Source organism: Phascolarctos cinereus, unplaced genomic scaffold, assembly GCF_003287225.1.
Source record: "Phascolarctos cinereus isolate Bilbo 61053 unplaced genomic scaffold, phaCin_HiC Scaffold_4;HRSCAF=312, whole genome shotgun sequence".
In the NCBI taxonomy this organism is placed as follows: domain Eukaryota; kingdom Metazoa; phylum Chordata; class Mammalia; order Diprotodontia; family Phascolarctidae; genus Phascolarctos; species Phascolarctos cinereus.
This window is the reverse complement of record NW_027555847.1, coordinates 620471769-620486550: the sequence shown is the minus strand read 5'-3', so window position 1 is coordinate 620486550 and position 14782 is coordinate 620471769.

Sequence of the window (14782 nt, the reverse complement as noted above, 5' to 3'; positions counted from 1 at the left end):
TTTAGCACTGCCTGAGCCAATAGACTATGTTATGCAGATACATGATATTTGGCACCTTTGGCAAAAGTATTATTATTGCCATCATTACTATGTGAATGATATCAATATGCACAATAATCCCATGAATTTGGAGAATTCCATTCCAGTCATAATACAGGCAGCTTTTGGATTTGCACCACGGCAGAACTGGGACAGCAACCTTTGGCTCCTGTCTGTTGCTTCACAATCATCAGGGGTCCAATTCACATTCCATTTATCTCTCTATGAATGAGCTACGGGGCCAAAAGGAAGGTCCAAGATAGTAAAACAAGGAAGATCATAGGATTTAGAGTTGGAAAGGACCTCAACAATGATTTTGTTCAACCTCTGATTTAAAAAGAGAAAGTTAGAGATAGAAGCAGAGGTATGCTGAAGCCAGCTTGAACTGACTCTCTAGAGCAAATTGTTCAATTATCAACATAGCCTTTAGACCCTGGCAAATATAAAATAGGACCTATAAAAATTGTACTTTGGAAAGTAATGAAGAAAGTATTAATAATGCCAATAAAATTTAAAAGTGCGTCATGTATTTTTTCCTCTGGAAAGCTGGTTGTTAAACATTTACTAGTACATCATTGTAGGTCAGAACTTAGGGATAATTTAGTTTGATCTTCCAATTTTGCAGAGGAGCAAACTGAGTTCTGGAGAAGGAGCTACTTGCCCAAGGCATCAGTTATCAAATCTGTCATTCTTTCCACTGTATCGTGATACAATGCCACTCACTTCAACTCTGTAATTTAAAACTACATAGTACAGGGTAAGGTAAGGAATTGGGCTGCTGATTTCATGGAAGCTCCCAAGCAAGGGAACTCCCTCTACCAATGCAGGTTGGCACTTTCTCTGCAACCTATAGTCTCAGAGAATTGTCTAGAGCAGTGAGAAGTTAAGTGACTTGCACAGGAACAATTAGCCATTATTTGTCATAGACAGGACTTGAGCCCAGGTCTTCCTGGTTTGCAGGATAACTCTCTGTCCACTATGCACATTGCCTCTTTAATTTTCTTGTTGTTGTTTACTCTGTTAGTCATGTCTAATTCTTTGTGACCCTATTTGCGGTTTTCTTGGCAAAGATACTGGAATGGTTTGCCATTTCTTTCTCCAGCTCATTTTACAGATGAGAAAACTGAGGCAAACGGGGTGAAGTGACTTTCTCAGAGTCACACATATAGGGTCTGTCTGAGGCCAGATTTGAACTCAGGATGAGAAATATTCCTGACTTCAGGTTCAGCACTCCATCCACTGAGCCACCTAGCTGCCCAAAATGCTTTTCTAGGGCAAATCTAAGCCACCTGAACTTCTTCTTTTTTTTTTTCCACATTGGCATTTCCTGATGGGATATTAAAGCTCAACAAAGGGTAAATTCTCCCTTTTATTTTTTTCCACCACAGTAGATGAGAATGTTACACAGTCCCTTTTTCCTGGAATTTATTGGGGAAAAAAGTACTAGATAATTAAAAATGATTAAGCAATACTATACGATATGCATATGGAGGAAAAAAAATAGTGAAGTAGGGATAAGAAGACATGGGTTCTATCTTTGATCTAGCATTTTTCAGTTGTGTGATCCCCAGCAAGTCACAGGCTTATAACGATAGAGGGGGAAGGAAGGCGGGGGAAGAAAGGTACCTTAGCATTTAACTATTCCAAATCTCTCATTTTACAGATGAAAAAAAAATTAAGCCCAGACAACTTAATTCACTTACCGTAACAAGAACATTCATATGGTAAGTAGCAGAATTTGTATTTAAATCCACATTTGGGGGCAGCTAGGTGGCGCAGTGGATAGAGCACCGGCCCTTTTGAAATCAGGAGGACCTGAGTTCAAATGTGGCCTCAGACACATAACACGTACTAGCTGTGTGACTCTGGGCAAGTCACTTAAACCCAATTGCCTCACCCAAAAAAAAAAATCCACATTTGAATCCAAATCAAGAACTTTTTATTGCACCAAAGCTGCTTCCTTTTCCTAAAATATCTGCCAGTTTCTCAAGACTATCTAACCTGGCGACCACCTGGGCCACCATGTAGCCTTACTGAAGATTCCAGAAGGTTGGAACATGCTATAGATGCTATGTGGAATGGTGCTGAGCACATACTCTTCCAACCATTGGCAGTGGTCAGGGAGCAGAGGTGGTTAGGAGAATGAGCAGAACTTAACAGAGCAAGAAAGGAATAATTCAGGAGCCCGGGTGAATAGTAAAGTTGACTTCCTGTGGGAGAAAGGGCATAGGAGTTTTCATCTGTGCCAATTGACAGAGGGAAGATGTGAAAGGATTATAGGATCACGGTTACAGATCTAAAAGGAATTTTAGAGGCAGAGTCCAGTGATTTTAGAAATAAAGAAACCGAGGCCCAGAAGTTAAATGACTTGCCCATGTTCATACAGCTAAGTATCTTAGGCAGAATGGTTCCAGGTCCAACATTCTAACCACTACAGCATGCTGCCTCCATTGGCAGGGATTGTAGTGATCACTGAGGGGTGGGGGAAGGGGCATTACATACACACACACACATATAATATATACACACACATGTACACATATATGTGGGTGGTTATGTATATATGTATATATACACACATTATACTTAGATACATATATACATACATAAGTATGTGAGTCTATATGTGTATATATGTACATATATATATGTATATATATATGTATGTAAATTAGCAGTATATATTATGGCTTTCCTTTAAGCCCTCTTGAGTACTTATCAATAATAAGCAAAGCTTTGAAAAACTTAGTGTGTATAGCTAGTTTGATGTTAAAATTTCAGCCTGAGCACATCTTATATATTTACATCTAATCACCATGTAGAATGTGGCCAGAGAGCTGTCTGATGCTCAAAGAGCATTAAGTAATTTGCTTATAGTCACACAGCTAGTAAGTACCAGAAGCAGGATTTGAACCCAGGCCTTCCTCTCAATCCAAAACTTTGTCCACTAATCTTGGCTCTCAGAAATGGCAGCTATTGTTATTTAAAAGAGCCCCTAACCACATTTTAAACTCCACACTTCCCTGGAATGGGATGATTTTTATCCTCAACACTTGTATTTGAGGAGGGGACTTCTAAGCACAGTTAAAAAGGACATTGGTTTATAAAACTTGCTTATTCATTTGTTATATATCTAAGAAAGAAATATCACTGGGGGAAAAGGGGTATGGGGGAGAAGGGGAGGAGGGAAGAATATTGCAAATCTGCCTTGGATTATGTAGACCCAGCTTGTTTACTTTGAGTTCAGAACTTCATTGTTTAGCAACAAAATCATCTGGTCTTCATCCAGTTTCTTTAGGTTTTTCTCATGTTATTAAATGAAGTGTGAAATAAAGGTGAGCTATCATTATTATGACTGTTGCACCAATGCATAATTTTATTCACCACTCAAAATGTGGCTAGGATACATCTACCTAACATAGAGTAAAACTTGGTGATTTACCACCTCTTGTTGGAACTCATTAGCATCCCTGGAAGTATTAGGAGTATATTGTGACTTGAGCTGGCAAAGTCAAAGTGGAAACTCAAGGATCACAAAGACTCCTTTTTCCCATTCTGTGCTCATCTGCCAGATGATTCAGGACCAAACCACTGTACCTTTTGCCATATGCTGTTTTCTTCATAAGACAAATGAAGGATAGCAGAACAGCTATGCCTCTTACAGTCCCTGGCCACTAGGAAAAGAAATGTAGATGCATGCTTATGCAACAGGGGCTGTGGATGGGCCTTTGCTCTGGCCCCTTTTAGTGGGCTTTGGTCCATTGCTGAAGGACATATACAATCAGGAGCTCCTGGTTAGTTCTCTGGTCCTCACGTTAGGGAGCATAATGAATGTCAAAGGTGACTGGTAAACTGATAAACAGAAGTATGCATAGGATAATTTTATACACACACATATGCCTATTTGTGTCTAATGGTAGCCTCTCTAGGGTGGGAGGAGGGGAGAAGAAAAACTTACATGATAACTTCATTATATATTTAAAATGAATAGCAAGTTGTACATAACAGATTTGCAGTTTCATGTGCAATCATCTTTTTTTTTATTATACTACGTTATGTAAATGGTTTTTTTTTGTGCTCCATAAATTAAAAATAAAATAATTTTTTAAAAAAAGATGGTAAGTGACAGCCAGTAAGAATTGCCACTCATTCAAGTCATATTTTCTTTGAGGACATAGAAAATTCCTACTCTCTCTTAGACTTCTAGGATTTCTCTTACCTCCTACTCCCCAGTAGTAGATATAGTAGCAATCAGCATATGGCAGTGAGAACTCATTCTTGTTTAGGTGAGCCTGAGGCTCTGCCTTATGTCCCTGGCTGCCCCTCCTACTATGTATTTTTTTTTCCCTATGGGCATAACCAAACAAATAGAGATCCAGCCAGTGGAATTCTTTGTAACTATAACCATTTCAGAGAAGATAATCACAGTCAAGAGCATGAACCATGCATGCCCTGCTATCCAGAAGTTATAGACTTTGAGTTATTGTTTAGACATTATGGATCTTTGTGAATGCGAAGTATGTATTTAACCAGCCTACAAGTCTCCAGGGATTCTCTACCTCCAAAGATAGTCTAATAGAGGTGATGGGTTATATTTTATGCTTGAAGTATGCATTAATCTTGTGTTTTAAGACTCTTCTTTTTTTATGGTACAGGAAATCCTGTCTTATACTTGACAGTATACATACATATATATGTATATATATATATATGTATATATATATATGTATATATATATATATACACACACATATATATACACACATATATATATGTGTATATATATACACATATATATATGTGTGTGTGTATATGTGTATGTATGTATATGTGTATATATATGTATGTGTATATATATGTATGTATGTATATATACTTTGTATATTGGGCAACTTTTCTATTAAAGAACCACATTAATTCCTTTTGTGAAGACCCTAGGCATGAGCCAAACAGAAGTTTTATTTAAGAGATTTCCCTTATGGTAGGGGGAAAAAAATCTCTAAACAAAGAGATTTCTTTAGGGGTGCGGACATAATTGAGCCAGAGAGTGTGATTTAAAAAATGAATAAAAAGTCAGATTCTCCTGTTTGAAGTCAGACTCATGCCCTTCCCTGCCCCACTCCCCATCCCCAGAATGAATTTGGATTCCATGTTGAATCCAGAACCAATTCCCATTGTGGTAGAGAGTGAGCCATAGGCTACTACATAGATATATAGAGCTGGAGGGAACATCTGAGACCAGCTAAGTTAAAGTTTCTCAACCATTTGTCCATGACAATTTTTTACTGATCTATACAATTTTAGTTATCATAAGTCTATACTCCTATAAAATCTATAAACTTAAAAAAAGGAACTAAAGCACATCATATCTTGAAGAGAATCTCAGAAGCCATCTAGTCCAATCCATATCTTAACATAGTTTTAAACAAATACGTATATTTCCTAAGCCATGGTGGGTGAATTCCATAGCTGCCCAAAGGCCAAAATGATTCCTAATTAATTCCTAAATTATAAGAAATGACTGAAAAATTCAAATCTTTTTCTTCAGCAAAATATTTTCTATTCTTACGGTTTTCTTTGGTTTGTTTAGTTTTGTTTGTCTAAGATTTCATAAATTTCAGCAATAGTTTTTTTTACGTTTCTACTGGGTGGTATCATTGATCCTTGCAAGAATCAGTAAGAAGTAAATTACAGTGCAAGGGACATTGGATTTGAAATCAGAAGCCAATTGTTCAAATCTCACTTAGGCAGTGAAGTGGTACAGTGGACAGAGCGTGGGAATTGGATTCAGAAAGAGCTCAGTTCAAACCCTGACTTAGACATTCATTAGCTGAGTGAGTCGGGAGCAAGTCAGTTACTCTTTCTCAGCCTTGGTTTCCTCATCTTTAAAATAGAGATAATAATAGCACCAAACTCACAAATATCGTGAATGTCAAGTAAGATAACATATATAAAGCACTTTGCAAACCTTAAAGTTCTACATAAATGCTATTATTATTATTTCCATTACTACTAATCCTAATGATTATTATCCCACCTATGTCACAAACAACCTATGTGTCCTTGGCCATGTCACTTGCCTGCTTTGTGCCTTAGTTTCCTTTTCGGTAATGTAAAGGGATTGGAATAGATGGCTTTCAGGATCCCTTCAATCTCCAAATCTATGATTCTGTAATCTGGAATAATAAAATTTGAATGGGTCACTATCATGTTCCTGATAGATATACTAGGAAGAGGAAAGATCTCACTATTATTTATATCAGTTTGATAAAAAGTCATATTAAAAGACCTTAGCAGTGAGTAATCAACTATTTACACTATTCTTTTTCCATTCATTACTGGATAGCTTCTTTTCTGATGGCGTCTGCAGATCCATTATCATTATTCCTTGAAGAACAGGAAGCTGTTTCTTCTAGCTTTCCCCTCTACAGAAGAAGCCTCATTGCTTAGCTCTAAATATTCAGTGGCCCTTCTTCCTTTCCTTCTCTATGTCACATCTTTTGTCCATTCAAACTCTGAGATAGATTAGTATATAGGACAGATATTCACTGTCAAATATCAATCAGTCAGTAAGAATTTATTGTGCACTTACTATGTTCCATACATTAAACACTGGGAATACACATAGAATCTGAAAGACAGTCCCTGCCTCCAAAGAGCTTAAATACTAATGGGGGAAGACATCATATAAAAGGAAGCTTAAGGGGTGGTGGTAGAAGACAAAGGTATTTAGCATGGGGGAATGGGAGAGAAAATCAAGAGTGCTGACTAGAGAGGAATAAGACATGGCTGATGTGGCTGTCTTGCTTAAATAGAGGTTCTGCAAGGAACCTTCCAACCAGAGGGGGAGGCTGCAGGGCAGAAGGTACTTCCCACATATGAATTCCAGGGCTGGAATGAGCTTCCAAGGATGAAACGTTTCTAGGGCACAGAAAAAAAAAAGATAAGGATTAAGACTGATGGATCCTTAGTAAATTTGGAGAGAGTATTTTCAGTAGGGTGGTGTTTTTGGAAGCCATATTGCAAAGGGTAGAGGAATTGAAGATTGACAAGAGTTAAAGGGGTGAAGAATAGAAGTGCTTCCAAGAAACTAGGTAGTGTATGGGAAGAGGGATATAGGATGATTGTTTAATAAGAAGTACATACCTTATAAATGGTTATCCAGCCTTTGCTTAAAGACCTCTTGGAGGGGAAGGCAAAGAGGAGGGTCATTCCCTCTAGACTCTACCTATTCCATTTTTAGACTTTGCTAAATTTTGGGCTTTACATTATTTTAAGTCTAAATTTGTCTTTTTTGCAACTTCCATGCCAACAAACACGGCAACCAGTTCTGTCTCTGAGGCCAGGCAGAATACATTTGATTTTTGTTCCAAATGACATCCCTTTTAATATTTTTTCCATTTCTTTAACGTTCTAATAGTCTTTCAAACCCACAAAACATCTCAAGGTGACTTGTGACCTCACACCAGTATCATGTGAAGAATAAAGAACCAGGCTAGACAGATTAAGGATTCCCAGGCTCCCAGTGACTGGTGACTGTGTTTTCTTTGGGGGGAAAGAAGGAAGACATACCCTGTAAGGTCCAGAAATGGAATAACACTTGATAAAGAAGATCAAATGAGATCACTTATAAAGTGTTTTGTAAATCTTAAAATGCTATTGTTGCTGTTGTTGTTAATATACTATGAAATATCTTGGTTGCCTACATTAATTCCTATCATTTAAGCAAAACACTGGATTTGGAGTTAGCAAATATAGGTTCAAATCCCAACTTTGACCTTATTACCTGTTTGACCTTGTTCAGGTTCCTTCATCTCTCAAGAATCAGTTTTTACATTTGTAAAATTAGGGAGTTGGAACAGTAATCTATAAGGCTTTTTCAAAATACTTTGGAAACATTAAAGTATTATATAAAGTCTCCTCTCCCCTCCTCCTCCATCATCATCATCACCACCACCAACATCAATATCACTATCACCATCAGAGGTAACATAACATAATAGATGGAGGGCTAGCCTTTGAGTCAGGATGACCTGAGGCTGATTTCTGTAATACCTTAATTATATGACCTGGCCAAATAATTTAACTTTTCAATGTCTCAGGTCCCTCCCTAATATAGAAAGTTACATAACCCTTGCTAAGCATCATTAGTGGAAGGAGTTCCCTTGTCTGGTGCTCCCTACACCAATGTTTCTACATGTGTTCCTTATATTAGTGAAATTATAGGTCTGGAATATATATGCACATATATATCTATAAACAGACAAGTGTATACATATAGTGAATAAAACTCTTATGGAACAACATCGTATCTCATCAATAAGGGGAGTCGTGAAGAAATCATTTGTAAGGGAAGCTGACATAGGACTCAGAAGTGTATAGGAAAGGTGGGGAAAGAGAAGGGAATTAAAAGATACAGAAAAGAGGAAAAGAGAATGTAAAAGGAAAAAATAGAGTCTCTGGATGAATCACCTAACCTCTCTCAGCCTAAGCTTCCTCATCTACAAAAAAAAAAAAAAACAACAACTAGCTCACAGGGTTGTGAGTGTTAAATGAGATGTAATATGTTTAGTAGAGGGAGGGAGTCTGGCCAAAGAAGGAGGCAGTCCTTGCAACAGGTGCTGATAAGGTGTTGAAATTACCTGCCTGGTTTCAGTACTCAGACCATCCATGAATATTAGTTTACTGCTTGCAATCCAAATAGGTAGGGAGGCTTGGTGAGCTTACTTTTGGCTATGAATGACTAAGGGGATGGTACTATGTGATGACAGAAATGTCTTCTTGTTGACTGAGGCACTGGAAAGACTGATGACTCATATTACTGAGCTGGAACTGAGTACATATACAAAAAGAGCAATCTTTCCCTCAGTTGGCCTTTTTTGCTTCTTTCCTTCCAGATGGTGAGTGAGGTAAAACTGTAATAAGCTTCTAGATAGAGGAAAAGAGCAACTTCACTATCTTCTGCTCATAACCACATGGTGCCTCAGATTTATTTGTGTTTACCCTTTCCCGATCTCAAAGATGATTAGGTATTCTGAGAGGGGCTACCAACATGACTGGAGATCTATTTGAGCTGAGATGAAAAGACAGTCCCCTGAAGATGGCAGCAGGTTTGGGATTTGTGACTGAGCAGACAGCTACACATATATAAGGAAAACCTCATGAAGCCAGGGAAAGGGCCAAAGTTGGGAGGTATCCATTGGCCACATGTGTTTTCTATGCATAAGCCCTTACCACTGTACTTTATATTTGAGTCCATTCTTCCTATTGACCATGTTTGCTCAAAGGTAAGATGTCCCACATTGAGAGAAAATGTTTTTGTAACAAATATGCTCGCTACATCTTCTCAATACATCTCTTTTCCAAATGGAAGCATAGAGGCTCATGAGTGACACTAATAAAAATCCCAGTCCCTCAGGGTTACTGCTGAAACCATGAGGAGGACAACAATATTGAGCTGCTTTCTGGAAATCCACATTACCATTGCAAGTGGGAGTTGGGGGATTAAGCTGAGAGGGGGTGCTACATAAGTAAAAGTGTTTTTTTTATCTGAAAACATTATATAAACATTGACTATTAGAAAACCCATGGAAATGGAAGGAAAGTGAGGGACAGAAATGAGAGCTTAGGGGAAAAAAGGAAGACATAGAAAAGAGATCTATCTGGTAGGGAATAAGGAGAGCACTGCTGGACTCCAATCTAACATGCCATTTATGATGATTTAACATGTCTAGATAGTTGGATATAGCACTTTATAATTAGAAGTGTAGATAATTCATAAATAACAACAAATGCCACTTATACAGTGCTTTAAGATTTCCAAAACACTTTAATACATTATTTCTTTCAATCCTCACAAAAACCTTCTAAGGTACATGTTATGGATACTACCTGCCGAAGTTCAAATACCTAATAGAGAACTGAAGCAGCATATTAAAAAAATATTTATTTTATTTTCAATTTATGGAATAAAACACATTTCTATAACATAGTATAATGAAAAAAAGATGATTGCACATGAAACTGCAAATCTATTATGTACAACTTGCTATTTCTTTTAAATATGTAATAAAGTTATGATGTAAATTTATTTTTTTTCCTTTTTTTCCTTCCCCCTCTACCCTAGAGATGGTTACCAATTATATTTATATATGTAAAATCATTTTATGCATACTTCTATTTATCAGTTCTTTCTTTGAATGTAGATAACATTTTAACCATACAACATCTATGGTTAAAGAGTAACCACATAAACTATTTTCCTTATTTAACAGATGAGAAAACTGAGATTGAGAAAAGTTAAGTGACAAGGTAGAACTGAAAGTAAGTGGCAGAAATGCTAGTTAACAGCTAGTTCTCTAAAAACACAGGGCACATTTTAAAGTTTAATCTGGATTACTAACATGTGCTCCCTCACTTTCTTAAGTCTAGAAATCAATAAAATAATAAAGCAAGTCCTGGTCTGTAGCCTTAGCTAACTTCTGTAGTGTAAACGGTCACGCTGAAAATTTAACAAGTGGCTCTGGCTCTGATTAAGAGCTGACCCCAACACATCCCTGTAGAAACGGACTTGAATCCAGGGCTTCTGGATTCAAGATGAATTATAATTTTAATTCATTTCACAGTGCTTGGAGTGCCATATGTGGCTAAAAAGTTACTAATCCGCTCTTTCTTAAATGTGAGAAATTCTCAGAAGCCGACATAAGTTGTATTACAGTGGCATGTTCTAGAATAGTTGGAGACATAAACACACGAAGTCCTTCTCTTTGGCAATCAAGGAAAATTTCCAGTCTGTAACATGTTCAAAAGTGAGTTTGTTTTCTTTTTGGTACACTACAAGCCCAGTACATGGTGGTTAAAGCACGGATGGAATCTGAGACTGCATTGACGAGCCTTAGCATGCAGGATGGGGGAGCTCACAGTTCCACTGTCCTTTGCTCTAGCCAAAACACATCTGGAGGGTGGTATTCAGTGTTGGGTACCACATTTTGAAAGAGCATTGATGTTCTGGAAACTGTCCAGAGGAAAATAACCAAGATGATAAAAAGCTTTGAGATTATGCCATAAGAAGACTTGTTAAAAGAATCAAGGAACTTTAGCTTACAGAAGAATTGATTGGGTGTGACTTCTGTTTTCATATGTTTAAAATGGAAAAATCATTTTTCCCCTCCTTGACTCTAGAGAGTAGAACTAGTTTAGGAGTTCTTAATTTTTTTTTTCTTATGTCCTGGGCCCCTTTGACAATCTTGTAGAGCCTATTTATCCTTTCTCACAGCAATGTTTTTAGATGCATAAAATTCATAAGATTACAAAGAAAACCCACTGTGTGCACAGTAAATGTTCATGTATAATACGGTTGGTTGGTTAGTTGTCCTTTGCTCTCGAAGAGGACTGAAATGACATCACTAGGCTAGAGTCAAGTTTCAGTGTGTCCAACTGTGACTGATCAGACCAATAGGAGCTCAGAATGCTCTACCACAGGCACAAATAGTCCCTGTGAACATTTGGGGTGGATTCTGTAAATTTGCCCATCCTGTGTTTCCTTTGAGCTGTTTCAATTCTGTTTTACTTATAGAACACAGCACCTTTTCTGACGTGGGCATGCAATGCTGAACGGTCCTGTGCCAGTGTCTGCCACATCATACAATCAATTACAAAGTTCTTAAGAGAGAGTGTCTTTGCATTGCTTCTTCTGACCACCATGTGAACGCTTGCCCTGTGTGAGTTCTCCACAAAATAGTCTTTTAAGCAAGTATACATTTTGCATTTGAGCAAGGTGGCTAGGGCATCAGAGTTGTGCTCTCTGAAGCAGTGTGAATGCTTGGCAGTTTAGCTCAAGAAAGGACCTCAGTGTCTGGTCTCTTATCTTGTCAAGTAATTTTCAGAATCTTCCTAAGACAATTCAGATGGAAGGGATTAAGTTTCCTGGCATGGCGCTGGTAGACTGTCCAGGTTTCACAGGCATACAACAATAAGGTCAGCACAACATCTCTGTAGACCTTCAGTTTAATACCTCTTCTAATACCTCTTCTCTCCCACTTTCCTTCGGAGCCTCCCAAACACTGAGCTAACTCTGGCAATCTACCTGAAAGGGGTGAGGAACGGTTGATATGGTGTCTGCTTCCTGACAACTCCAGGAGAAATGCCAGGAGTAGAACACAGGTCTTTACACAATGTAAAATATATAATGCATGTGTATATAGTAATATGAAAATATTAACGTGCATTTATTTATAGATACATATTAATATATATGACACATGTGTGAACATACATATCATATATACACACACGCACATATGTATAAAACCATGTGTATATATGTGCATATGTATATAAGGGTATGCATGCACTCATGCATGTGAACCCATTCATATGCATATACCTTTTTTTTCAACATGCATCCAATGCAAGAGTTGGAGTAATACATACCATTGAGGAAATGTTAGAGCAACATATGCCATACAGAAAAACACAATGGGCTGCTCACATTGTAAGAATAAAGAATAGCAGATAGATAATAGTAATGGTCAGCTCTAAATGACCCAATAATGCTCTGAAATATTGGCACCCTAGAGATACATGATGTGTGGCCTCAAGACTCCCCTCTCTATTCCATCTTCCATATAATGTCCAAAGAAATTTTCCTAAAAGCAGAAATCTGATCATTTCACCCTCCCCAAACAAAGTCAGATGCCTCCTGTTTGCCTATAAGATCAAATATAAACCTCTGTTTGCAATTTATTCACAACCTGGCATCTTCCTCCCTGTCTAGTTTACTTAAAGTAATGTTTAATGGACTAATGTCCTCTCTTTGCATTCCGTGTTTCTAGCCATAATGATCTACTTCCTGTTACATACATATGATGCTACATCTACCATCTCCATGCCTTTGATATGGCTATCCCCCATGCCTTGAGTGACACTCCTTCATCTCTATCTCCCAGAACACCTGCTTTCCTTCCAGACTCAGTTGGAGCACTGCCTTCAATGTTTAGACTGTCCTGAATCCTTCCCCTTTCCACTACCAGGGCTTTTTCTCTTGAAACTATCTTGTAGAATCTTCATTTTGTTTATGGTATGTATATACTTACATATGCATATGTTTTCTTCCCTCATTAGAATGTAAGCCTCTTCAAAGCAGCTATTCCTTCGTTTTTCTCTCCCCATCCCCCCTCCCCAACATTTAGTATAGGGCCTACCACTCGATGAATGCTTATTAATTGGTTGAATCCTTCCACTTCAAAGAGTAAATTGTCAGTGGAGTATATCTGTGAAACCATGGTTAGAAGGCATGGTAGTATTGAGATCTTTACCTATGGAAAATGAATCCCTCAAAATAGCATATCGTCACTATGACCCTTTTGTCTAACCTCAGAAAAAAAATGCTATCACCTTACAACCACCGTATCAAATGTATCAGAAAACCTCCATTAAAGTTCCTGTCTGGTGCCTTAGAGAAGTAACTCTGATTTCTGGGAAACTGTGTGGCTGAACCACAAGCTAAGGCAAATCTTAGCTCACTGGAAAGGCCAAGTGATGGCCTGTATGGCTTGTCATTAAACAGCCAGTTTGGCTGCAAGCAAATTCAATTTTTGACCATATCAGCTGGAAAACACATGCATCTAACATGGCCCAACAGAGCCGTGACCTGAATCAGTCAAGAAGTGCCCATTCTGATCAAATCATTGAATCTTAAAAGGATCAAAGTAAAAAGAGGCCATAGAATCTTCTTTCTGACAGGCGTTTAAAAATCAATCAACCAACTATTTTTTTTATGAATTATTATTCAGCACTAATTTTGTACCATATCTTGAGAGAGAGAGAGAGAGAGAGAGAGAGAGAGAGAGAGAGAGAATGGCTTAAGTTAGAGCCTTGAGTCTTTATAATGATTCTTTTATATTTTAAAAAAAGTTTTATTGATGTGTTTCATCTATATAATACATTTGCAGATCACTCCCAATTCATGAGAGGTCTCTTGTAACAAAATAAACAGTTCAATAAAACTAATACTACACATAATGACCTCATCTGAAAGTATATGCAGTATTTCAGGTTTGTATCACAACCCTCACTTCTCTCATTTTTCTTTTTTTTGGATGAACAGAAATATGTTTTCTCTCCTTCTTACCCCAACTCCATTAAGACAAAAATATTTCAGCAACTATTACCTAGTCAAGCTAAATAAATTCCCTCAATGGTTGGAGAGAGAGAGAGAGAGAGAGAGAGAGAGAGAGAGAGAGAGAGAGAGAGAGACAGAATCTTTATGTCTATCTGTCTCATTCTATACCCCAAATCTGTCACCTCTCTAATCTTTCCAATGATTCTACAGTCACTCAATCTACTGACATTTTTGGTAAAAACGAAACAAAACAGAATCAAAACAAATAACCACCAAAAAAGAAAAAAAAACACTGAAACAAAACCAAAAACTGACACATACAACAAACAATTCCCAGTAAGTCAAGATGTGTGGTGGCTCAGCATAAAGTGTTGTCTGCTAGGAAATCCAATCTAGGATCTCCTACTATTCACCCTACAAAAGGCAGGTCAGCTGGCAACATACTCTGCATTTTACAAATTAGACCTGACCTTTGATACACCAATAACTTGCTATTATGATATTAGTTTAGGCCTCCCAAGATGATGGTTTGAAGGATACCACTAAAGTGGCTGCCATGCAACCTTTGGGGTGTTGGGTTTGATTAAAAAAAAATAAAAAAAAAACACTTGTAACCTAGGA